Source organism: Canis lupus, chromosome 12 (assembly GCF_011100685.1).
Source record: "Canis lupus familiaris isolate Mischka breed German Shepherd chromosome 12, alternate assembly UU_Cfam_GSD_1.0, whole genome shotgun sequence".
NCBI lineage: Eukaryota > Metazoa > Chordata > Mammalia > Carnivora > Canidae > Canis > Canis lupus.
The window spans coordinates 30,064,683-30,092,406 of NC_049233.1; the positions used below are offsets into that span (position 1 = coordinate 30,064,683).

The 27,724-nt window shown below is 32.5% G+C and overlaps 1 long non-coding RNA gene across 2 annotated transcripts in view; it reads left to right on the forward strand.

Moving 5' to 3' along the window:
• Positions 1-27,724, forward strand: part of LOC111098168 — a 44,049-nt gene that overhangs the window by 13,681 nt on the left and 2,644 nt on the right. Inside the window, exons 1-2 of one of the 2 annotated variants that reach the window (XR_005367431.1) lie at positions 421-476; positions 17,261-17,409. This is a non-coding gene — a long non-coding RNA (uncharacterized LOC111098168). Of the gene's footprint in view, positions 1-420; positions 477-17,260; positions 17,410-27,724 lie in introns of those variants that run through there. The other variant, XR_005367430.1, reaches the window with a different exon arrangement.

Here is a 27,724-nt window from a genome sequence, read left to right on the forward strand (position 1 = left end):
TCGGTTGCCCACTCATTTTGTCTGGTACAATTTTTCTTTGATACCATATGACTAAGAGATTCCATTTGTAGTTCATTTATCAGAGAAAAATAAAATACCAAGACATGTATTTGAAAATGTTAAATTTTACCAAGACTGTGATGCCTTTTAAACAAATATGTTTAAAAAACTCCCTTTGAGTTGTAGGAAAAGGCTTATTAGAACTACTCTTTCCCTTAAGTCTCACAGATTTCCTCCTTGCTTACCTATGAGAAGGCCAGACACAGATTATCCAAAATACTATAATGTGTCTCATAAATAATTTGCTAAACTATTCATTCATCTCCAGTGATCAGTTGGAACTGTTGTGCCCAAGATTACGTTTCTAAGAAACCACCAAGGAGCGGACACCGATGCAAACACAAGAGGGTTTATTTACAGCTCGAGCTTGGGTCCAAGTATACCTGACACAGCAGAGCAGGGGCTTGGACCCAGAGGTGAGTTTCAGCTTAGTTGTAAGGGCTGGTCTAGGGGACCTCCAGAAGGGGTGGAGGAATTTCTCAAGTTCTGTTTACATTCTGATATGGGGCTTTCAAGGGCATTGAGCTCTGTTCTCATTCTGATGTGCGACTTTCTGCCATGGGCATTGAGCTCTGTTCTTATTCTAATATGGGACTTCCTGCCCTGGCTTGGCCTCTGTTCTTATTCTGATATGGGGCTTTCTAGGATGTTAAGCTGTAAACTGTTTTCTTCCTGTAACTGAAGTAAGGTAAAGTTCAGCTCTTATTCACAGGGGCCTGGGATGGCTGTACTTGTGCTAACACTGAACTTAAAGTGGAATAGCCTTAATTTTCCTCGGCCTCCACAGAACAAAATGCCTTTCAATCTGACTTAATCAAACTTTAGTCAAACTCACCTTCCGCCGTGCTCCTAATCTTTGACCCATCCTCCACTTGAGCCAGCATGTAAACCCTTTTTAACAATCTCTCTGAGAGAGAAGAGACTGACCTCAGAGTAAAACATCCTCTGATCAACTCTTTTAGCACATTACCTGCATTCACTCTTTTCATTTCCTCATACTTCTCCCCCCCACCCCCCAGCATCATAGATTTGTCTTTATGAAAGAAAAGTCTTTTTTCTGTTTGGTGTTTAAGATTCTTTCAGACCTCTCTGTTGGGAGCATTCTCCTCCCCATTGTCATGGTCCTCCCTGCCCCCTCCATTGCAATAATCCATTCAAAGAAACTCTCTCTTTTCTTAAGTCCAGATTTGTTTTTATTTGACAATGCTAATGTTCACAGCTTCTTCTGTTTTTTTTATTTTAAATTATTTTTTGTATATTTTTTTATTGGAGTTTGATTTGCCAACATATAGTGTAACAGCTTCTTTTAATGTTAAACACATTTGATTTGAACACACAATAAAATGTGTTTTGTTTACAATGCCCTTGCCAACAACAGAATCACATTGTCATAGATTTATAAAATGTTCTAGTTAAAAGAGAACTCAAGCAGTGTCTAATATGATCTTTCACTTTTCAGGTGACAAAACAGAAATCAAGAAAATGAGGTATCTTGACTAAGATTACAGAATAAGGAATTTGAAAGATAAAGTTTAGAATCTTGACATTATGGCCCTTTGTCAATGACAAACTTGCTTACAAACCACCTGGTTTATATTTAATACTCAAATTTTGCCAAGGACAACATTTAGTGCATTTTGTCTGTAGATTCCAGAATACATCATTTTCTCATTTATAAAAAGTGCAGTACATTTGCCTGTTTTTAAATTCTGGCCCTCATCCTATTATTCATAATACTTCATAGATAGCCAGCAATGATTGCACAATCACACTCTAAATTATTTATCAAGTCATATTTATAATCTTCAGTGTCAGAGATTTTAATTCATTTAATGTTTTCCTTCACTTGTCACAGGCAAGAGGTCCCTCAACAATAAATCACTAACACTTTCTAGTTTGCAAATTGTTCTCTTTAACAAAGAGAAAAAGCAAACATTATTTTTAGTAGTCCTTTCATTTCTTTAAGATTTGCCTAAAATGGTGAGTATATTCATATTCATAAATGTTCTTGTTCTTTTTGATATATTTTGCAAATGCCAGCTTATTTTTGACAATAGACACAGTGGGACTATTATATTTTCATTCTATTGATGTATTTTTCTATAGTTAAGTATCCTTCTTTTACATAATTAAAAAACTGCATGTATCCTTATTAGAGAAATATCTGAGCTGATACATGGTTTCTTGTTGTTTTATTATTTCTCCTTCACTTATTGAAGTGATAGAATTTCATTATCAAAATCTCTCCATAAGATCCTTTGCCACGATCCTAAGCACTTTATGTATTTCAATTCCTTTAAACTTCACAACAAACCCTCAGGATATGTACTATTATTATTCTTATTTCACAAATAATGCAGATGATTATATCATTAATAAGTGGCAAATTAGCTGCTCTTCAGCACTCTACCATATTGCCTCCAATCTCTGCAGATCCTCCATATTATTACATTTTATTACCACAGGATTGTTCCATTATCTTGAAACTCTTTTAAAATCTCCTTTTTCGCAGAGCAAAATAGTAGAATAATGCTATTGCTATAGTAGTAGAATAGTTTAATGACTATACCCAGAAAGTTAATACTTTTCTCTCCAAATTTCTCATCACTACTCTTCAGTAGGCAGGACTTCTTTTTGCTAAAATTAAGTAAAAACTGAAGTTCCTTGGTTATGTTCCCAATCTTCTGGAAGATGACCCTGTCAGCAAGGCAAATAAAGAATTTATTACATGGTTTTATTAGACATACAGTTGGAAGAAAATGATCCCTTTCTAAAACCTCATCCAAATACATTTTATCATGCTTCCACTATCATTTCATTGATTTAGAACCAAATCAAGATCATTGTTGAAAATTTTATCTGTAGAAATAAAAGCCATACATTTGAAGGTAAAAACTTCAAGTTGTTACTGGAGTCATAGCAGTTTAGATAAGCACTGCAATTCTGTCCTGAAAAGGTGCCTATACTGCCGGGGATGGACCATATTAAGCTTGTGACTGGTTGAGATAAGAAACCAGCCTACTCAGAAAAGAAGAGCCACGAGCTAGGAGTCATGTTCATTTCAGATGGGGAAGTGAGAAAGCAGTCCTTACAGATTCGCCTATTACCACATATGTATATTATTGTTCTGCCAGAATTATATGCTTTCTCATTTTGTTTATAAAGGACTCATCAGAGATTTTTATTTAGGTAAAGTGATGATAATTTACTAAGATCCAGATGACTTATGTAAAACATACTTTCTGAATTTAATTAAGAAGTATTTATATTGTTCCCACTAGTTGTATCAAAGTTTACTGACTCCAGATTACCCAACCCATAGATAAGGATACAAAGAAATATTTCAAAACTACCTACATACATGTCTGAATGAATGTATGCTCCCAGATCAGAACTTCTCTTCACCTGAAGTAATATCTAGAGTTTGGCAGAATGTGTATAGATTCAAAAAGTACAATTGACAAACATCCTTGCTACTTTGCATCCTCAATCTAAATTGTGGATTTTAGTGATTTTTTAAATATAATATTTAATGGAGAAACTGACAATCTGGAAAAAAACTCCAAGAAAGCAGAGAACACAGGCAAGGTCTATGATATCATAATAAATGAAGAACAAGTGGAAATTTCACTCTGAATAAAAGAATATTTAGAAGAACAGGATCAATTCCATAAAGTGAAAATTCCCATAAAAAGGAAGCAGAATATCTGTTCTATGCTTTTGCAAAGTACATATTTAGAACTGAAAATTAGGACATCATAAGAAAGAGTGCATAGGAATGTCTGGCAGCAACAGTAGGTAGCCCATGAGGATTTGAAAGTGAGGTAAACAGAAATCTTTCTACTAGACCAAATATGAAGTTAACACATATGGGATCATTGCAGATATGGAAATTTGTATTAATAGGATAAAATATTTCCCATGATAGCATCAACTTTGATTGTAAACTAATTACCTATACCATTACATTGAAGAATCTAACTAATAGAGAGATGGTTAGTAAGCAATAGAAATCAAAGTGAAACACAAGTCACAAAAAACATTGGATTCTTATAGTTTAAACTGACATACTTCTAACTTAAACATAGAGAAAAAATAATTTGGGGCTCACTTTAATGGAAAGATTAGATATGGTTCTAGTTTTAAAAAATATAAGATCCTGGGTCTCAAAGAATACTAGGAAGCCTCTGAATTCTCTACAAGCTCTGTTTATCTATGATTGCCTGTATTCTAAATGTGGTTTTTCAGTACTGTGAGCTCGTTTAATATCAGCAACCTATGTTCTCTAAGCTTAGAAACATCAGAATAAAGACAACGTTTTAATATTTTTTCTTCAGATATCAATCCCATAAATTAATCTGAGTGACCTTCATTAGATATCAACACCTGCCTTCCCTGAGACCAAGCACTGAGAAACAAAGAAATAATGCTAGGATGATATCCATTATATTGTACACCCGAGCTAACATAACATTGTATGTTAATTATATTTCAATAAAAATATTTTGTAGGAAAAATGAGATAAATTATTAATATTATATATCAAAATCCTTCCAGACATGGAAAACAGCATTTATGATTCTTGCAAAAAATAAATAAATAAACTAACTGATCTTTTTTTAGTAAGCTTTAAGTAGTAAACTTTCTTGTGTTACAAGTTAGATCTTAATAATTTAGGTATTTTTTAAAAGATTTTATTTATTCATGAGAGACATACACACAGAGAGAGAGAGAGGCAGAGACATAGGCAGAGGGAGAAGCAGGCTCTCTGCAGGGAGCCTGATACAGTACTTGATCCTAGGACCCCGGGATCATACCCTAAGGCTAAGGCAAAAGGCATATATGCTCAACCACTGAGCCACCCAGGTGTCCCTTAAAAATTTAAGTATTTTCTATAGCACTCACAAGTTATTCTTGGTCTGAATTAGGGAAGTCTGTGATAGATGTTGATTTTAGCCTAATATAGATTCCATCTATTTATATAAAATATCTTATAATTTTACTAATATTTTGTATACCACAAAATGATTTGGGTCTTGTTTGTTTGCTTTTTCATTTTGGCAACCCATATAAAAAAGAAACACATTTTCAGTTTGTAAACCAAAATATTTAGGTCATTTTATACCCTCCTCATTAACCACCTAGTGAAGAAAACCTGATCTGGGTAAACACAGTGAGTGGGTAAAAATCATAATTTTATTTATACATGAAAAAAGATAATACACAAAATCCTGATGTACAAAACTTGATAAATTTCATCCTCATTCATCTACTGAGTCATTTATTAAGGATTTATTGAGCACAAAGTATGTGCTATGCACAAAACAAATGAATTGATAACTAGAAAAAGCCCTTTCTTCAAGTTACTTATAATGATTAAGGAGTGAAGACAAACTAGAAACCATACAGATTCTGACCAATTGTGTAGAAATAAAGTTCATGCCTATTGGTTGAAAAATGACTAAGGAGACTTCAGAGATTTAGAAGATAACAAATCTCACTGACAAATTTCCTTCTCTGTGGTTTCATGAAATAATGCTTTTAATTCCACGCCTCAGAAAATAAAAATAAAATACGAATGTAAAAATGACACATTGTTAAGAAGAAACTAGAGTGGTTTGTGTTTTCTTGAATAGGGTTATTATTTTTTAATGTAATAGCTATAAACCCCCCCCCCCCCCAAAAAAAAAAAAAGAATTTTTTTCATTAGATTGTCCAGGCCTTGTGGCTGAAGGCCATACTGCGAAAACATTTCCTCAGGTAGTTTTACATTTAATTTTCATCAATTGTGATGAGCACCAGGTGTTGTATGGAAGGACTGAATCACTGAATTCTACACCTAAAACTAATACACAGTGTGTTAACTAACTGGAATTTAAATAAAGACTTGAAACTACAAAAAAAAAAAAATTTAAGACATCAGATATTTATCTTTAATTTTGTCTTTGCCAACCAAAGTTATGAGATTGTAGGCCTAATTGACACAAATAAATGTCTAAGATTATGTAATATTGAATACTACTTAAGATATATCTGTGGCGAAAAAAGCTGTAGCATATGCAATGACTAGATATAGAAGATAAAGGTATCTGAGAACATCGGTATTATCTTAAAGCGTAACAATTTTCAAGGTCTCAAGTTCCAACAGAAAAAGAAATTAATATGAATCCAATACATGCAGTAACCAAATCAGGTATGTTCTGATAACATTAAAATATTGTTTCCTATCATTGTTAGAAAGATAAAATGACAGAATATTCAGAATATTCTAGTGATAAGTTAATATGTAATAATCATTTAAAAAGATTTAATACTTTATTCTAGAAAGAGCAAAATGGTGAATAAGAGACATGAATAGGTGTTATTATTACAATTTATTATTACATTTTTCTAAATTATATTTAAATTAATCTTAGTAGACATAATTCCACTAATACAATTCAACATTATAGAAAGCTCATAGGAATAGAGTGTCTTCTAAAGTTAGGTTACCATAACCTCAAGTATAAGACAACTCCCACTTTCCCAATGAGAATACCCTACCAAGCAGCTTTTTATTAAGTTTGATAATGGAAATTTTGAGGAACTTAAAATTTAACAGCAAACAGTTAAGGGATAATAGTTGATGTTACATATGCATATTTAAAATGACGTATAAATCAATGTTTAGAAATTTTGCCATTTTTAATACTAAAATTCATGTAAAGAAGGTTGTTGTTGTTGTTGTTGTTTAGATGACCAGAAGCATTGAAAAGCATGACTCTCTTTTTTAGCATTATAGCCACTTTCAAGTCATTTAACTTAGATTTCCAGACCAAGTTACCTTTCATTTACCTAAGCTGATTGTGACAATGCACTTCTTGAATATCTTAGGGATGCAGTCACTAGAAATTTTATTCCAATTGACTTTTTATAACACATAATACTTGTATAGTTTTAGAAATTATTATTCATTTTAGATGTACATATTTCTGATCTATAAAATTTAACAATTGTTTTGTTGATTTGTACCATCAGTTTTATTAATTTTTGAAAGCCTCGTATGTTTTAACTTCCAGCACTTGAAATTGTGAGGTCACACATTGAAAAGAGTTACCAAACAAAAAACACATTTTATTTAACCTGCTTTCTCCCTCTCTTCCTTCTGTCTCTTCTTTTTCCTCCGTCTTTCACTCTCCCTTTTCTCTCCTTATAACTCACCACCACTATAAGTATTTAAGACTATCATTCACTTAATAAAAATTTCTTCACTAATTATGATATGTACTATGTGCAAAGCTCTGTTCTAGATCGGGTTATAAATGATTAAGACAAAACAGGAAAAATGCTACTGTCAAAATTATTTGAAAAGCACTACACCATAATTAAACTCAATAAATGTTTACTGATTTATATGATATTATATCTATTTTTACACATATGTACATATCCATATATACACACACATATATACACATGTATACATGCACATATATAGACATACACATGCACATGCACACACATAGAAACAGACACATACACACATATAATATTAAAAGTCTTGGGATGCCTGGGTGGCTCAACGGTTGACCCTCTGCCTTTGGCTCAGGGCATAATCCTGGAATCCCAGGATGGAGTCCCACATCTGGCTTCCTGCATGGAGCCTGCTTCCCCTTCTGCTTGTGTCTCTACCTCTCTCTCTCTGTGTGTGTCTCTCATGAATAAATAAAATCTTAAAAAAAAAGTCTTGTCCTTATGGAACATACATTATATTTTTTAAAATAAAAAGGTAACACTTTATTTTATATATTGCATTTATAGTAGATTGATTAAGCTATGATTATATCTTTATGTAAAAATAAAAAAAGTATCAATTATTATTTTAATGTTGGCTAAAGTAATCATTTATGATTGGATTTTATACCCAAGAACAAAGATCTTACACTTTACTATATAGACAAAGCACTTTTTTATATGTCTGTGTGAAAAGAAGCCACCATCTCATGACGTTATCATGGACCAATTTGGACTTTTAGAAGAAACATTTCTAATATAACTGAGTATATTCTATTTATTTGCAGCTCTTTTATGTATAAACAGAATAAAGACATATTATAGTCTCTCATTTGAGAAGAGGTAATTTCAGTCTAATTTCATATGTTAAAACACAAAGTGTTAACTAACAGGTGACAAAACAGAATTAGGAGCTTCAAACAAGCATCTCATTTAGTCTGCAAATTTTGAAGTAACTGTCAACTTAAGGAAGCTGAGACTTCTCTGTTTTCTCAAAAAGTTCAAATGACATTACAATAATGGTATAAATGGTAGAAATAAATAAAAGCAGAGTGAACAAAGCATGGGAAGAAACCACAGCAACAAGAAAAGCCAACACAATTTTAGAAGATGAAGTATGGGTTGATAAATGCTAGCATTATCAAAGTAAGGGATGCTGAGATCTATCAGTACAGAATGTGAAGGAAATCGATTGAGATCAGGCAGGCCAAAAGTTTCATGAATCAGAATTACCTAATACTTGGATTATGAGGGCTGCAAGGCTTGGAAGGAAACAGAAGAACTGAGTGAAAATAAAGCACAAGAAATATTTAAACTTTCACCTCTCTCCCCAGACCAGGAAGGCAGACAACCATCTGTCTTCCACCCAAGCAGAAAAATGGAGTTTTACTTTCTGCAAAGCTGAATGTAAGGTTTCTAGACTCACTGACACCAAGAAGGGATGGGGTAGGGATGATATTTTATTGAGGCCAAGAGAATTCACTTTGAATCTTCATTCTGAAATATCACCAGATATTTTAACAGCAGTTATAGAAGTTAGGAAACAACAGATGAATGTTTTCAACTTTAGAGGGAAAATTATCAGCAAAATTATAATCAACCCCCAAAAGTTGTGAAGACAATGCAGTATAATCTTCACCGTAACAATAAGCAGGGTTCAAAAACTTAAACCTAGTAAGTGTATTATTGAAATTGTTATTATTGTAATGTTAAGCCTTCACATCTCCCTGTCAAGAAGTACTGTGTTCTCACTACCCGCTCTAAATGTCACCAGGCCCAGTGCTGGCTAGATTCACATGATGGTGTTTGTCTGCTCTGGTTATAAAGGTCGAAAGGGTTGGTTCTGTGTCCACTGGCTATTTAGACTGTTATAACTGAGGAGGAATTCCAGTAAATATAAGTTTATTTAGTACTAGTTTCATTCATTCCCAAATGCACCAGGAAAAATAAGGACAATGGACCATGATCTGTCTCTCTTCTATCCGTGAAAAAGTTACCTGCCCTTTCCACACACACCATTCTACCTTCCCTCCATTTAACTCCCTCTCTCCCAGCAGATAAGAATTCTAATGTGCTGCATTTTGAGAATAGAGTTGGGTTAAGGGTAGGATCTGCTATGTATCTAATTTTTTTTTTTTACAATGTCTTATTTCTGAAAATAACATATTTCAGCGTGAAAGTTTTCAAACCTAATATATCACCAAAACACACATGTTCAGGATACTACTGTGATTATGTGTTTTCTAAATAAGATAGTAAGCAGTCAACAAAGGGTCCAGAAATTGATGCTATATAAGAGATCTAACACAAGAAAGACAGCTTTAAGGGACTCCCAAGGAGATATATATGAAGCTGATCTTGACAACATCCAATCCAGACTAGAGCAGCAGGGAAGAATGCTCAAGGAGGAAAGATACCACTAACAAAATAAAAGTTGTATTATCTGATGTGCTTTGTCACACTGAGTGGAGATTATGAGGCTCTCAGCCAGGCAGGAAAGAGATAAAAAAAATATTCATAGATATAAGGACAAACAAGAAAATAAAAGAATGTTATGATTATTTCTTCTAGAGAAAACTATGAGATATTCAAAAAATAGAACATAAATATACTGTATTTTCTTAGTGCAGATAACATTTACATGGTCCAAGTAATATATTGATTCAACTAGAAACTATAGTATAAATATGCTAGGATGTTGGGGAGAAAGAGGAGAAAGTTTGAAAGCACAGTTAAGAAGGGGTAGTTTTAAGAATATAACACTCTCATTGTCTATATTTGGAAATTAATAAATAATAAAAGACATGAAAACATAAAAGTCAGTAGATTATATTATTTCAAATATGGAAGCAAGTACAAGAAGAAACAATTGAATTAACTGAGAGTCACTTGACTTGTGAGTGTGATCCAGGAGTGAAAATAATTTAGAGAAGGGATTCTTGACTTTGGTTATAAGGCTTAAGGTAGCATTAATTTTTAAATTATGGACATGCATTTTAGAAAATAAAATGGAGGACTCATAGTCTTTAAACATTAGGTCCATCAGAAATAGTGGAATGAGATTCAAGAATGTTAGTTTTAGTCCACTGCTTCTTAATTCTTATGTTTTCCTCAATTTTAAAAGTATTTAATTTAAACATTGTAAGAAAGAAAAAAAGAGAAAATGATAATACTGATTAGAATTAGTTAGGAAAGTTACTGAGAAGAAATCCATATTCTAGAGCTACTCTGCCCAACACAGTAGCTACCAGTCCCTTTTGTTTATTGGAAGACTTGAAATATAGCTAGACATATTTTTGATATTTTAAGTAAAATCAAATATGAATTTGAAACAAAGTTTATCTGTTGAATTTTAATTGTTTAATGTGGCTAGTCTAAAATATAAACTTACATGTGTGGCTCTCATTTGTGGCTTATCTTACATTTTTATTGATATATGTTATTGGGTAAAAGTTAGAAGTGAATAGACAGAAAATAAGGTTCTGGTAAGGAAATATAGGGACATTGTACACAAGAGCACAAATTATCAAAGATCATGTTTTATCTGGAGAATGACATCAGCCAGACTGAAACTGAAGATTTTTTTGTGTGAGAAGGGGAAAATGAACATAGTTTGATGCTCAGTTGGAAGTGACGATAAAACACTTAGGCTCTAACAACAACAAAAGACTTCAAGAGAGCATGGATCATAGAATGGACCCAATAAATACTGTATAGATATAAAAAGAGTAAAAGGGTGCCATGGTGTGTTAAAGGGACTATCCAAGCAGTGGTGTTGCTGATTGCAGTACATATAAGTATTAAGAGATGTAAGAGATCTAAGATGATGTTTAAGCATAAGGTCGTGTTTTCCAAATTAGCTAAGTTGAAAAGAAATTGAATACAAAAAATGCTTTGGAAAAAAAACTCAGAACATATGATAGAGAAGAAAGAAAAATAATTGAAAGGACATAATCCTACTAATTTGAAGTTGTGGTTTTAAATAGACTAGAAAGTCTATAAATAATAAAGGAAAACTCTAAATAAGTATATGTTTAAATGGGAATTCATTTTTTTAAAAGATTTTATTTATTTGAGAGAGAGACAGATCATGTGCACACAAATGGGGAGGAGGAAAGGGAGAGGGAGAAAGAAAATCTCAAGCAGACTCTCTGCTGAGAATGGAGCCCAACACGGGGCTGGATGTGGGGCTCAAGAAGGCGCTCCATCTCACAACCCTGAGACCATGACCTGAGCTGAAATCAAGAGTTGATTGCCTAATCAAGAGCCACCCAAAGGGGAATTCATTTTTTAATACATTAAAGTTTGGTTGCAAACCAATTGTAAATAAAGCTAGAATATGACATTGAAGAAAAGATTAGGAACTATGATGTATGAAATGCATTTTGGAACTATTTACACAAAAATAAGAATTGCAACTGTAAAAGCCAATTATTTTCATAAGTAATAAGTGTGAAAAGCTCAATGAGCATTACCTAGAAATATGTCATAATGTGGTTATGTAGTGATAACATCAATACGTATGAACACACAAAATATGTTAGGCATATTATCACTATTAACAACAAAAATCCTGCACTGACATCCTAGTATTTTAAAATTTTTGGGAAATACCATCGTTGTAGATCAAAAGAAGAAAACAGAGTTTTCAAAGAGATCCTAGAATGACCAGACATCAGAGAACAAGACTGCAGAATGATTAATGATTGATCAGGAGCCATTAGTTGTCTTTGGATAACATGGTCACCATATTTTTAATTTTTACAACTTTATTGAGAAATAACTGACAAATATGGTCCCTGGCAACCTCCATTATATTTTGTGTTTCTATAAAATCAACTTTTTTTTTTTTTTTTTTTTTTTAGATTCCGCATATAAGTGATCACATAAAATAATACAATATTTGCCTTTCTTTTTCTGGTTATTTCCCTCAGCATAATATTCTCAGAGTTTTACATGTTTTGTTACAAAAGGCAGGATTTCTCTCTTTTTTATGGCTGAATAATATTCTAATATATATAAAACATCACATTTTCTTTAGTCATTCATCTTTAAAAGGACACTTAGGAAATGTCCACTTATTGGCTATTGTGAATAATGTTGCAATGAACAGGAAAATACAGATGTCTCCTCAAGATCCTGCTTTCATTTCTTTCAAATCTTTATCTATCTATCTATCTATCTATCTATCTATCTATCTATCTATGAATTGCATTGCTACATAATATGACAGTCCTATATTTAATTTTTTAAGGAGTAGTCATACTGTTTTCCATAATGACTGTACCAGCTTATATTGTTACCAATAGTGTACAAGTGTTCCTTTTTCTCCATATCCTCATCAACATTTATTATATCTTATTTTTTTTATGATAGCCATCCTAGCAGGTATGAGGTGGTATCTCTTTTTTTTTTTTTTTTTTGAGGTGGTATCTCTTTGTGGCTTTGATTTATAATTTCATGTTATTTAGTGAGATTAAGCACCTTTCCATGAACTTGTTGGCCATTTGTATCTCTTCCTTGAAAAATGTCTATTCAGGTCCTTTACTGAATTTTTAAATTAATTTGCTTTTTGTTGCTATTCATTTGTATGAGTTTTTTTCACACATTTTGTATATTAACCTCTTATCCAATATATAGTTTGAAAAAATATTCTTCAATTCTGTAGGTAACCTTTTCAGTGTATTGAATTTTTTTTCTTTTTTTTTTTTTTTTTTTTTTTTTTGCTGTGCAGGAGCTCTTTAGTTAGATGCAGTCTCAATTTTTTTTTTTTTAATTTTAGTTTTTGTTGCCTGCACTTTTAATGACTTATCCAAAAAAATCATTACCCATACATGTGTCAAGGAATTTTTCCCCCTATATTTTCTTCTAGGATCTTCATGATTTCAGGTCTTACATTTAAGTCTTTATTCCATTTTGAGTGATTTTTAATATGGGTCAAGTTTCATTCTTTTGCATTTGGCTGTCTAGTTTTCCCAACACCATTTATTAAAGAAACTATCTTTTTCTCATTACATATTCTTGGTTTCTTTGTTGTTAATTGACCTTATGTGTATGGGTTCATTTCTCTGCTATCTACTCATTTCCATTGATCTATGTGTGTTTTTATGCAAGTACCATGTTTTGATTATTGTAGCTTTGTAATATAGTTTGAAATCCAGAAATATGATGTCTTCACCTTTGTTCCTCTTTCTCAAGATTGCTTTGGCTTTTCGGGATCCTTTTTGGTTCCATATAGATTTTAGGTTTTTTTTTTTCTATTTCTGTAAAAAATGGCCATTGGAATTTTGGTAGGGATTGCATTGATTCCATAGATACTTTTGCATGGAAATTTTCACAACATTAATCCTTGCAATCCAAGAACTTGGGATATCTTTCCATTTATTCATGTCTTCTTCAATTTCTTTCATCAATGTCTTATAGTTTGCATTGTCCAAGTCTCTTTCACCTTCTTGGTTAAATTTATTCCTAAGTAGTTTATTGTTTTTGATGCTATTTTAAATAGGAATGCTTTCTTGATTTTTCTTAGATAGTTCATTGTCAGTGTACAAAAATATAGCTGATTTTCATATGTTGATTTTTGCATCCTGAAACTTTACCAAATTTATTTATTAGTTCTAATAGTTTTTCCTGTGGAATCTTTAGGATTGTCTATGTAAAAGATCGTATTGTCCACAAACAATTTTACTTCTTCCTTTCTAATTTGGGTGCCTTTATTTTCTCCTGGCCTAATTGATCTAGCTAGAACTTTCAGTGCTATGTTGAGTAGAAGTTAGGAGAGCAAGCATCCTTGTCTCATTTCAATCACTATATGCTTTTAAACAAGCTTTCAGTAAAATTCCACATAACACATTAACTTTCTATTATTTTCTATTTCTTTTACACTAAAAATATATGCTGCTTTATTTGTACTAAAATTAATAAAATCAAAAAAGTGGGTCAAAGGAGATACATAAAAGATAAATCGTTAAGCAAAATGACTTTTCAGGATATTAAAGTGATTTTTTAAACATCCAGAAAGGAAAAAGATATTCATGTCATTGGAGTAAGCTGATGACTTGACGTTCTATTTAATTCTACTCTTTAGATAATAACTTTATTATAACTTTATTAATATCTGGAGGAAAAATCACTTAAATCTTTTGCCAAAATAATAGTGCTTGCTTACCATTTAGCAATTTTCTCATTCCTATTTTTTTCCTTGAAGCTGTTTGCATATTCCACAGGCTCATTCGTTATGTTTATCTTTTTTACCATATCTAATTGAATGGAATAGGATGATTTGGCTCATTCTGTGCACAGTGTGGTCTCTGCAGGCATGCTTCTCAATTCATTTTAATATCCTAAAAGAAAACCCTATTCCTGCAAGATAACTTTCAGATTAAAATGTAAACATGCCAGTCTATTGCCTTACCTTGTTTGAAATCACAGGAGTCATAAGACAGAAATTCTTAGGGTCTAATACAAATGTCTTTGAAATAAGGATAATGAACTTTGTATTACAGAGAATAAAGCTCCAGAAGAGTCTTGTACTTTATTCTGGTCGTGTAGAGATGCTATGTATCATATTCATCTAATCTACTTTCATATTGTAGCTGCAGTAAAGGAAATAGACTCTTTGGAAGTTATAAATTAATTTTAACAAAACTCAATAAATAAGAGGAAGGTAGAGACTAAATCAGTGAGTCAAAAAGGACTAAGTAATCAGACATTTATGAGTTTACTGTATCCATTTCTACCATCCAAAGGTCAATGTGTAATAGAGGATGATGGTTAAACAATTAGGGGATTAAATTTAAGGAAAAGGAAATGAGATGATGGATTATTATAAATGTTAAAAACTAATTTAATGTCATAAAATGTAGTAATCAGCTATTTATAATTTCAACTTAAAATAGCAAACATTGGAGCTAGACTAATGACAAGAAGAAGCTTCCTACTCATTTGGAGAAGTTTAAACTTGCTGTTACATATGTGTTTATCTTGCTTGTAGTGGTTGTCCCAAGGCTTTCTCTGTAAAGTATGTGAACATGTTTTCTACTATAATTTTGGTATATGCAAAACAAGAGGATGACAGAAAAAATTATAAATAGGTATAATAGAGGTACATTTTGAGGTAAAAGGCTGTGAAAAAACATAGAAGCAAAGAGATAAAAAATCTCTGTCAACAAAAGGAATGTCCACTTTTATGAGGCTCTATCAACAAGCTATGTCCTATTTCCATCTTAACTCATTTTGGCAGCTGTGTTTCAGAAGCCACTCAAGGTTAAAAAGAACCTTGATTCAAAAGAACTATCTGTCAATGTTATTTGAGAAAATAGTCACAGGATATTTAGTCATTGATTTAACTGTAATGATTGTGACTGAAAAACATTTCCCAGGAAAAATAAATTACCTTGTAGGAAATAATCCTTTGGCAATACTACCTTGAAATGTACATACTGTAGTTTTGTTGCATTTGTTCAAGACAGAGCATAAGGCCTTCTAGTATGCATTTCTGAGATCTCTCTGAGTATTCTGGCTAAGACCAGGGTTTAACTGATATTAAAATAAGCCCAGTAAATGGATAAAACACAGTTTTCAAATTTTAGTATGTGGCCCAGTTACCTGGAAGATTTGTGAAAATACAGGTTGTTAAGTCTAAATTCCAGAGTTTCTGAATCAATAAGTCTAGGGTGGAGCCTGATAATTTACATTTGTAATAATGTCTCAAGTGGTACTGATGCTCCTTGTCTGGAGATCACCTTTTGAGGATTAGTTTTCTAAGACACAGTATAATTATTGTTAGCATGATCATTATGAAAAAGATACTAACCACTTAGATCCAATTAGATGATCTTGATTCATATAATTTTATGTATTTGTATATTATGTGACATTTCTATTATTAATATATATTAAATGATATAAATTATTTAAACTGAACACAGACACATTTGTACTTTCAGGAAAATGAGCATTGGACATACCGTAAATAAAAAATTTGAGTATTATTCCCAATTGATTTGCAAATTTTATGTAATTTTATAAAATCTTCATCATTTGAAACCATATGGAACTCTGCAAAGAAAAATATATTGTTTAAGGTAACTTATATAATCTGTATAAACCTGACTTACTGAAAAATTGCAACATATTACACTGTCATTTGTGGCTAAGTAACCTTATCAGAAAAACTATATGGACTCTTAGGTCACCAGAGTACTTCATAAGAGGAACATTTTCACAAGATAAATAGGGTAATTAATATAACTTAGAAACAAATGGAATATATACACAATGGTGAGTTATGTTACAAGATAAAAATCAATATGATGATCTAATAGTCTTCCTGTGGAGATATTAATGTTTGACCACAGTTTTTAATGAAGCTGTAGTTGACGCTTACAAGCCAATTTTTGCAATGAATAAAATGACAAGGTGCTAAATATATTACAATGTAAACCTATAAATCTCTGTAGAAGTTATTGCTCAAATTTTATTTTTTCTTTTTGTTCAGACTGGATATTCACACTTTTTTAAGTTCCTATCTTGGTTTTATCATTTTCCTCTAAACAGTATTATATAAAAGATAAGATGAGCCACAGGAACAATATGATCTAAGTAACTTTTTAACTTCAAAGAGAGAGCAAGAAATTTAAAGTCACGTTGGATATTTCTAATTATGATTTTTTAATGATCCTTGCTAAGGTAGTTAATATTAACACTTCCTGTCCAAGATAAATCAGGATGGAATTAGAGAAATTAAGCAAGTTATATTCACAGCACCATGTACAAACACAAACACACTCTCCCACACATTATGCACTTCTGTAGAGTAAGTCAATATGAATTGAGGGATCAGACTCATGTTTAAGGAACATAAATCTCAAATGTCAAGCATATTGAAAACCATACAATGGCCATGCCATTATGTATTCTATTTCAGAAGCTTTTTTGCAAAAGGCTCTTCTGTGACATTGGTTTGCCTCCATGGAGAGATATCTATGTTCCCTCTGTCTGAACAGTGACTGACTTCGTAACTATCTTATCCAATGGAATACGGCAGAAAGGACACAATGGGAAATCTAAGAAAAGGTAATAAAAAGTACAGTTTCTACTTGTGACTCTCCTCTGTGTTTGTGTGTGTGTGTTTCATTTTTATCTCTAATGCTTCAAGCTTTTATCTCTAATGCTGCAATGTTTCACATTCTATATCCTTACATTTTTTTGTTCTTGTTAATTTCTGCCCATTTTTGCTGATCTTTTTTTGATACTACAAGGTCAGGTGCACACAAGTTTATTAAAAAAAAATGTTTTGGAGGCTCTTGTTTTCTTTCTTTTAAAACTATCATTCCCATTTGTCCTTCCACAGCTTTTTTATGCTTTAAAAATCATTTGAAGTATACCAATATTATTGTACCAGCTGTCTTCATTTATCATTTAAAACATTTCTATTAGAGTCTGTTTGTAATAATTCTCTTCTAAGAGTGATATAGATCAATCATAGCATCTTTTAAATCTCAGTGTGTGCCTATTAATAAGTATTATTAATTTATTAAAGATAGCTATGATAATAAATATTTGAACTATTTCTAAATGTCACTTTGTATTTTGCTTACAATGTTCCCTGTGTATTATTTTCCCCTCATCTTTAACTGAAAGATATATGTTAATATATATATTTTTCCCATGATGGTTTTCTTCTTTAATAACTTACCTTAAATATTTTTATGCCCCAAAATGTTTATTGTTTCTGTCCTTTCCCAGATTACGACAAGGAACATAACATGTCTTAGTTTTCTCTGAAATGTGTTCCTGGATCTTATTTGTTATTGTTGTATAGTATTTTAGATGAGTCTTTCTTAATTCACCTGCAAACTGATCATTAGTATTTCAAATTAATTAGATGAAAAATCATATGTTATTAAGTATTTGCTAACCACTCTCCCTTTGATTATTTATGTTTTAGCTGATACATACTTTCAGCAAGTTTCAGAGGAGCTATACATTTGTATTGCTAGGCCTAAAAATATTTTTATTTATTTCTTTAAATCTTAGAAGATATATATTTTATTTCCCCTAAGAATTGAAGTGGTATTCCAATGTCTTTTGGAAACTAATTTTAAATATAATATGTATTTAGGGGTGCCTGGGTGGCTCAGTTGGTTAAGTATCTGTCTTCAGTTCAGGTCAGGATTTCAGGCTCAGCAGGGAGTCTGCTTCTCCCTCTCCCTCTGACCCTTCCCACTGCTTGAGCTTTCTCTCTCTTTCTCTCTCATAAATAAATAAAATCTTAAAAAAAAAAAAACTACTGTAAATGTTCATAAAAAAATCTAAATTTTCTCTCTCTAGTTGCCATTAATATTTTCTTATTTACTACATACTTTTTTGCTTCTTTATGTTTGTTTTTATTTATTCATACTTTCCTTCATGTGTCTTTTCAGTTTAAGGACTCATATCTTCTGTAACTTAAGAAACATTTCATATAATATGTAATTGGATATTGTCTTTTCATCATTTCTTATAGTCCTTTTTTTTTAAAGAAGATATTTATTTATTCATGAGAGACAGAGAGAGAGAGAGAGAAGAGAGAGAGAGAGAGGCAGAGACACAGGCAGAGGGAGAAGTAGGCCTCATGCAGGGAACCTGATGTGGGACTCAATCCAGGACCCCAGGATCACAACCTGAGCCGAAGGCAGACGCTTAACCGCTGAGCCACCCAGGCATCCCTCTTATATTCTTTTCTCATAGAATGTTTATTAAATGCCCACTTGAAACTTTCTTTTCTGAATCCACTCTACACTTTATCTCTTATTAATTCATTTTTATTTCAATAACTGATTTTTATTTATATATTTTTCATGCTTATATGTCTTCTATTCATGTTCAGTTTTTTTTCCCTATAAGTTCTTGTCTTTGGTTATGGATGTAAGTATTTCCTTTAGATTTGAGAAACTTAAACACACTGATAAAGAGCCCTTTTCACATTGCATTACAATTGCAATTTCCTCAGGAACAAAATCTTTAATTTATTGATTTTGTTGGAATTGATAGAGATTTTTTCCTCTGGGTTTAACATTATAGCTTGTATGGGCACCTGGATGTTTAATGGTTGAGCATCTGCCTTTGGCTCAGGTCATGATCCTGGGGTCCTGGATGGAGTCCCGCATCAGGCTCCCCTCAGGGAGTGCTTGTCCCTCTGCCAATGTCTCTGCCTCTCTCTCTGTGTCTCTCATGAATAAATAAATAAAATCTTTAAAAAAAAATTATTCCTCAAGCCAGTGCCCTGTTACCCATCTTGTAGGACTGCGTATGATCTATCCTATCACTTTAAAAAAAAACTATTTGTTATGAATAACAGTCTTGAGTAGTGAGTAGTGGGCACGTTTTGTAAATCTTTAGTTCACACAGTGAGCCTGGGTCAAGTCCGAAGCCATTGTTGTCTATTTCCTATTCTAATTTCTACCTCCACAATCTGCTTTATTTGTTTCATTTAAGGTCCACAAAGAGAATTTTTTATAAGTATTATGTTTGGATTTGTCTATAAATTATTAATTTCATTATCTTGACCAGAATTATAAATATATATACACATGCATATATATGTATAAACATATCCACACATACACATATATGTATGTGCATGTATGTGCTATGTGTGTATATATACATATATATGTGTATGTATGTATATATATGTCTTTTTGAGAGAGAGGAGAGAGAGAGAGAGCACTTGCAAGTGGGAGGAGGTGCAAAGGGAGAGAGAAAGAGAGAATCTTAAGCATTCTCCACATCCAGCATGGAGCCCAACTTGGGCTCTATCGCATGACATGACTTGAGCCAAAAACCAAGAGTCAGAGGCTTAGCTGACGAAGCCACCCATATATATGTCTTATTTTAAAGATTATGATATTCTCTTTTGAATTGGGGTGCAGGGTATAGATATTATATGAAAAGGGGATTAACTTTTGTAATGCCTTTTCTATATCTTTATTTCAGTGTTATACTTGTCATAGAATGATATAAAGACTATTCAGTGACTGTTTCCAAAAACTGTGATGCTGTCAGATACTCTTTTTTGCAAGACTGTCAGAGTTCCCAATTTATTCTAGTAATAAAACTTCTAATTTGTGAAATATGACTCCATTTAGGAAATACTTTTCTAAGATGTCTGTTTGCACCATATGCACAGAATTATTAAACATTTCTTCAATAGTTAGGATATGCTACAGTTTGAGAACTGACTAGATCTCAAAATAATGTGTCATCTGATATGTAGACTCATGAAATACTTGGTTTCTAAAAGGAAATATTCTAATGAGATTAAATGTACTTAACAGTGAAGTATATCTGTTGCTAACTGAAAATGTATTATCAAGAAAAATTAACAAATCTTTCCAACTGCCATATACATTCTTGAATATGGTGCATGTGTCTACTTCACCACTTTTTCATATTTTAGATAAATTAGTGGTTAATGTTAGTGTGTATATAAATAGTATATATGCTGTATATACAGTATATTATATACATATACATATCATACATCATAGGATGTATATATATTATATACACACCACAAACTTTCTCACACAAGAATTCTGCACCTTTTGTGCCCCTTCTAACACAACTTTACAGAAATGATCATCTTGTAATTGGATTCTTTATCAAGAATTGTTTGATATAGCAATCTGATTGCAAACATGTTTTGGAGAACTGTCAATCTGAAGAAAAGAAAGGAGAATCATAATAAAAAGTAGAAAACAATAGAGTTCTTCAAGGCAAAGAGAGTATCTGAATAGGGTCTACAAGGGAACCTTTTGTAATGCTGCTACTTAAAGGTTGGAATATTAATCAAAACTAAATATGAGGGATCCCTGGGTGGCGCAGCGGTTTGGCGCCTGCCTTTGACCCAGGGCGTGATCCTGGAGACCCGGGATCGAATCCCATGTCGGGCTCCTGGTGCATGGAGCCTGCTTCTCCCTCTGCCTGTGTCTCTGCCTCTCTCTCTCTCTGTGAGACTATCATAAATAAATAAAAATTTATAAAAAAAAAAAAAAAAACCAAACCTAAATATGAATTCCCTTTCTTACCTTTACATCTGGAACTTTGATTTACTTTTTTAAGCAATCCATATTCACAAGCCTTATTTTTTTTAATTAATTAATTAATTAATTAATTTATTTATTTATTTATGGTAGTCACACAGAGAGAGAGAGAGAGGCAGAGACACAGGCAGAGGGAGAAGCAGGCTGCATGCACTGGGAGCCCGACGTGGGATTCGATCCCGAGTCTCCAGGATCGCGCCCTGGGCCAAAGGCAGGCGCTAAACCGCTGCGCCACCCAGGGATCCTCCCTGCGCCACCCAGGGATCCATACAAGCCTTATTAAAATTAATTCTTCATTTCATTTTTAACATGGCTTCTCAAAAATTATGATTTCAAAACTATAACATTCCTGTTTGCCATCATTATGAACAAAGACCATGAAGACTTTAGAGTGTAGTCAAAGAAAAATCACCTTAAAAAGAAAAATCTACTATAGCTTAAAACAAGGACAAATTAAAATAATCTATTTTTCTTTCTAATGTATTTCTTAAATATCTAGAGCTTAATGTTTTATACTTAAAATTTGTTCATCTAAAATTATTAATAAGCAGCATTTTCTATGAGAGGGTTAACCTCTTGAAAATAAACAATTTACTTATGTTCTAATTCCATAAATTAATTCCATAAATCCATCTAATTCCATAAATTCCATTAAAGCTTTAATTCCATAAATTTGAATAAATTAACTCAGTTGAAGACTTGCCTTATTATTTGGAGGCCCATACACTGTCATAACTTCACAAGTAGGCTATGTGTGCCCTTAATCTCACATTCTTATCATAGATGTATCATGTCACCATCTACTAGGTACACACACAAACATCCTAGAGACATCTTAGACTATCTACTTCCCCTTTTCTCTACCTCCTACGGCTAGTCAATTACCAGCTCATATGCTCTACTCTCTAAACATACTTAAAATCCATCCCTCATCTCCACATTCTTTTTTTTTAACATATTAATACTTTTTATTTAACATTTATATTTAAGTAAGAAGATAGGTACATTTAGATTTTTTTTTTCATTTCCACACTCTTTAATAATTTCCAAAAAGGGGAACATTGTCAAATTTCTCCTTCAGATTCACCGATCCCATCTGGCATAAGTGATTGTTCAAACATTTTCAGATCTCATAATACATTGTTCTTAATAAAACCATTTGAACGGCCCCTCCATTTTCTTTAGAATAAAACTCACTTTCATATTAAGCCCATTTATGATTTTTTCCTCAATGATCTCTTCTGTTTCATTCCTTATCATATATTTACATAATAATTATTTTACATAAATTATTATTACATAAAACATATTTACAGTGCTTGCTAGGTATCATATACTGTTCCAAATGCTTTACAAAACCCTGCCCTGTAAGTTGATGTAGCTCTCATTTCCATTTAACAGATGAGGATGCTGAGGAATAGAGCAGTAAAGTCACTTGGCCATAGTTACAGCTACTAAGTGGCAGAGCCTGAATTTGAATCCAGGTTCCCCTCCAGTTCTAGAATCTTGGCTTTTAATCATCCTTCCTTCTGCCTATGTTCCTTCTACTTCGTGAAAAAATTAATCATACTGGAAAATCATAATTGTAGAGGGTTTTTTTTTTTCTACTAGATGATTCATATTTCCTTTTGCCATGGTGTCTTCAAGTATTCTATACTCTGGAATGTGGGTGTGTGTGCATGTGTGTTTCTCTCTCTCTCTTCTCTCTCTCTCTCTCTCTCATATTTCTCATGTTACAAAATGAACTCAAATAGGAATTCTCTGAGACTTTAAATTTCAAACGTTTCTCTGATTCCTTTTTCCCTTGCCTTCCCACAGTTTAACAAGATATCAAGTGCACACATCTTTAACCTAAGGGGAAAAAAAGAGAAAAAAAAGCAAGCAAGCAAGCAAGCAAGCAAGCAAGAAAGAAAGATTAATATTATCACTTCTCTATTTCCACAAGTATCTGTGTAGTTCTAGTCATACATCCCTATTCACAGGCTGCAAAAAGGACAGTTTAACAGAAGCCAATTCATAGTATGGCTGGGGTAAAGAGAAACCACTTGTATTGATATTTTTATATCAATCATTAAACAAATTGTAATGTGACAAATTAGTTTTATTTGTAAGGTACACAAAGCAACTAGCTGGATATTTTTAGCAGCCCATTGTTATGGATGCCATTTTGGCACAGTTAAATAGATGATTAAGGTAACCAAAGGGGGAAAGATTAGTGTTTTTTAGTCAACTAAAGCAAACAAATGAAAAGAAAGGATATTAGGAGTGCAAATATAAGTTTAGTGACAGTTTCTTTTCTGATTCCTTAAGTAGTATAAGCTTCAAATATTTGTTGTTAGTACACTCAGTGGTTCCTGTATATTTGTTTTGAGAACTGAAATTTAAGCAGGCCTCTAATACTTATACTTTCTTTTGGAATGGATTTTAAAAATGACTATGTATACTGTTGAAGAGAAAGAAAAAAGAATAGTGCTATGAGGATTTATAATGATATAAAGTTTCATATAACAATATAAACTATAAGGTTATTTCTATTATTTCTATATATGGCATTATGTGAATCTAGATTTCTTGCACTTCTAATCTCGCATCCAAAAAACTAGATTAATTATATATGCATAGCTGAGTTGGCAAAAACTTAAGGGATCCCCAGAAATTAAATGCAAAGTGAAATTCCTAATCCTGAGTGATAAGGAAGCAGTCAAGTTGATTTTGCTTTGGAGCAGATTTCAAATCCCAGCAAATTCAGTTTCTGTTTTAACTGCACCCTGAACAATGGACTGGAGAAAAACCTAGGGTTTCACCTTAAGTGAGAGTCTAATAGAAGTCTACATAAAATTGTTTCTACTCTTAGTGTTGGGTGGACCAGAAATAAACCTATTCCAGAGAAGGTGAAATCAAGAAAATTACTTGATTTAAATTTGGCTCTATGGAAAGAGAAAAACATCATCCCTTGAGAAATTACAAGAATAAATTAGATCTCATGAAGTTTTATAGCTGAAATTCTCATAATCTGGACTGAGAGAGTTTCACTTAATTATTTTTAAATAAAACAAAACAAAAGCAAAGGCAAAAGCTAAACAAAACCCTATAAATTGTTGACTAGCATTTCACCTCTCAGCAACAGGAAAAATAAGGGTAAGAAAAAAAATGGAAACATTTCAAAGAATAGGAGAGTGTAAAAAAATGGGCAGAAAATCATAATGAGGAGACTGTTTACATAAGGGGACTAGAATTAATCCATATATATCAGTAATTACATTTAATACAAGGAAGTTAAACTCCTCATTCAAAAGATAAAGATTGTGAGAGTATTTTTTTAAAGCTCATAAAAAGAAGTTACATGTTGTTTACTGTAGACACATCTAAAATGTAAGAACATAGAATGTTTAAGTAGTTGTAATTTGATTTGATAAGCTTTCTCCAAAAGAAAAACATGCCCTTAACTTATGTAAATCAGTAGGTTTAGCAATTTAATCATGTGTTAGGTATATACTGGAAATGTATTATGTGCTTAGAATTGTGCTAGCTTTCCTGAGTAATTTGGGGAAGAATTAGAAAAACAAGTTCTAAAAAAAAAAAAAAGAAAAGAAAAGAAAAGAAAAACATATACTAAGAATAAAGTCATATTTTTTCTGTTGTACCTATAGTGCCCAGACAAGATGAAGAATAAGGCTTGCTTACTTAGGTGAATTGCTTTATAAGAGACTGAGAATAATCATCAAAAATATCTGGGAATTAATCTTATGGAGCAAAGAAAGTTTGCTTATGTGTTTCTTAAATTTGAAAGTTTTTATAAGTTAACAGAAATGTATGACAAATGCATATTAAAGTCTGCATTAAAGATAAAATATACATTTCTTTAAAAAATTCTCAACCTATACATTGTAAACAAAATGTCAAGTGATTAGAAAGCAACAAAGAGATGAATAAGAGGGTTTTTGCTTGTTTATTTTGTTTGTTTAATATATGGCAATATTGTCTATACCTGGAATGCTTTTGAGGGGAAAATATATCCATCGGAATTCATCCAAAACTTAATGCAAGTCCCTATGATAGGGAGAATAATAGTCCCTCAAAGATAACCACATCCTAATCCCCAGAGTTTATGGATATGTTAGTTTATAGGACAAAGTGGAATTAAGGTTGCAGTTGGAATTGAAGTTTCTAATCAGCTGAATTTAAGATAGGAAGTTTATCCTTTGTTACTTGAGTGGATTTAATATAATCATAAGTGTCCTTAAAAGTGAAGGAAGGGGGTCTTGAAACAAGGAATTCAATCATCCACTAGAATCTGGTAAAAGCAAGGAAACACATACTCCCCGAGTGTAGCTAGAAAAATATGCATCCCTACCAACACCTTGATTTTAGTCCCATGAGATTCAGACTTCTGATTCCCAGAACAGTAAAGTAATAAGGTTGTGTTGTTTTAAACTGCTATGTTGGGAATTTGTTACAACAGTAATAAAGGGAATATAGTTCCTAAAAAGAAGATCAGATAATGTGTGACAACTATTACTTCTATTCTAGCATCAGAAAGGTTTAACAAGATCTAAATTATTCAAGTCAATCAAACCTTATTAGAGCACTGCTATGTATTTAACATTTTGCAGTGGCAACAAAAATTAGGTTTAGTCATTTAAAGTCTGTTTAAAGGATTGGAGGAAAGAGAATATACATGCATTAAAATATTAAAGCACCTGTTAAACTAGAGTCAAATATGGCTCAAAGCAATGAGAGTCTGGATGTTCATCAGAGTAAGAACCAGCTCTGGGACTAGTCTGAATGGAATAGGAAAACAGCCACAGTTTACCAATTTATGAATCTCTCTCACACATAACTTCTCACAGGCTATTGCTAGGTGGCTCCATCTCTCATGGTCCCAAAACACAATCTTTCTATCTTTCTTTCTTTCTTTCTTTCTTTTTTCTTTCTTTCTTTCTTTCTTTCTTTCTTCTTTTTGGGGAGGGAGGATTCTTTTTGTTTTTTGGGAGAGGAGGGAGGGGAGTGGGGGGAGGGAGGGAGGCGGGAGGGCGGCGGGAGGAGGGGAGGGAGGAGGGCTTTCTCTTTCTTGAGATCTTTCTTTCTGTTAGGTTCTGGTCTTTCTCTTTCTTTCTTTCTTCTTTCTTTTTCTTTCTTCTTCTTTCTTTCTTTCTCTTTCTTATCTTTCTTCTTCTTTCTTCTTTCTTTTTCTTTCTTCTTTCTTTCTTCTTTCTTTCTTTCTTTCTTTCTTCTTCTTCTTCTTCTTTTTTCTTCTTTCTTTCTTTCTTTCTTTCTTTCTTTCTTTCTTTCTTTCTTTCTTCTTTCTGAGAGAAGCAGGCTCCAAAAGCAGGCGCTAAACCTCTGAGCCACCAAGGTGTCCCATCCTATGGCTTTTCTTAACACCATCCACTGCTGCTTGGCATGCCTTTTCACCTCTTTCAAAATGTAGCAAAAGGATCTTTTCTTTTTTTTTTCAAGGATACTTTTTATATGTATCTCTCTCTTGTATGACTGTTTTGCCTTTTTGTCATAGGACTCAAAACTGGTTTATCAACAAGCCTCTTTTTTCCTATTATCAGTTCTTCAGTGATTCCTCACAAAGTGATTTCTATGAAACCATTCCTTGTATTTCAAAGAAGTAGTGTGTGGCTCAGAGTAGGCATTACAAAAAAGTAGGGAGTGAAGTAAGCATGCGATTCTTTTTTATGCCAACACATCAAATTTTCAAAAAAAATCATAAATTTTAAAGAATATGTTTAAACTTCAGAGAAAGGCACTAGCTTATTAAAACTTTTTCTTTATTATTTTGGTCAAGTAAATCTTTTGTCAGGAATTCTTTATAAAAGACAGAATTAGGGATGCCAGGGTGGCTCAGTGGTTGAGATCTGTCTTCGGCTCAGGGTATGATCCCAAGGTCCTGAGATCGAGTCCCACATCAGGCTCTTTGCATGGAACCTGCTCCCTCTGCCTATGTCTCTGCCTCTCTCTCTGTGTGTCTCTCATGAATAAATAAATACAATCTTTAAAAAAAACACAGAATAAGTCTCTGAAATACAATTTGAATTATGTTTTCTGTCAGTCAAATTATTTGCTGCTGCTTAATTAAGATAAAAGCTTATTTTCAAGCTAAAGGAAAATAAATGGGTCCTTCATAATAATACCTAGAACCCTAAATAAGCCAGATGGGATTTTTTTTTAGAATTTAGTAAGAAAAATGAAAAATTGAAATTAAAAAAATGATTCCATATTCCAATGAGCTTAATTTCATTTCCTATTGCTTTCGCTTCCTGCAAATATTAGCATAAGTGAATAAAGCATAC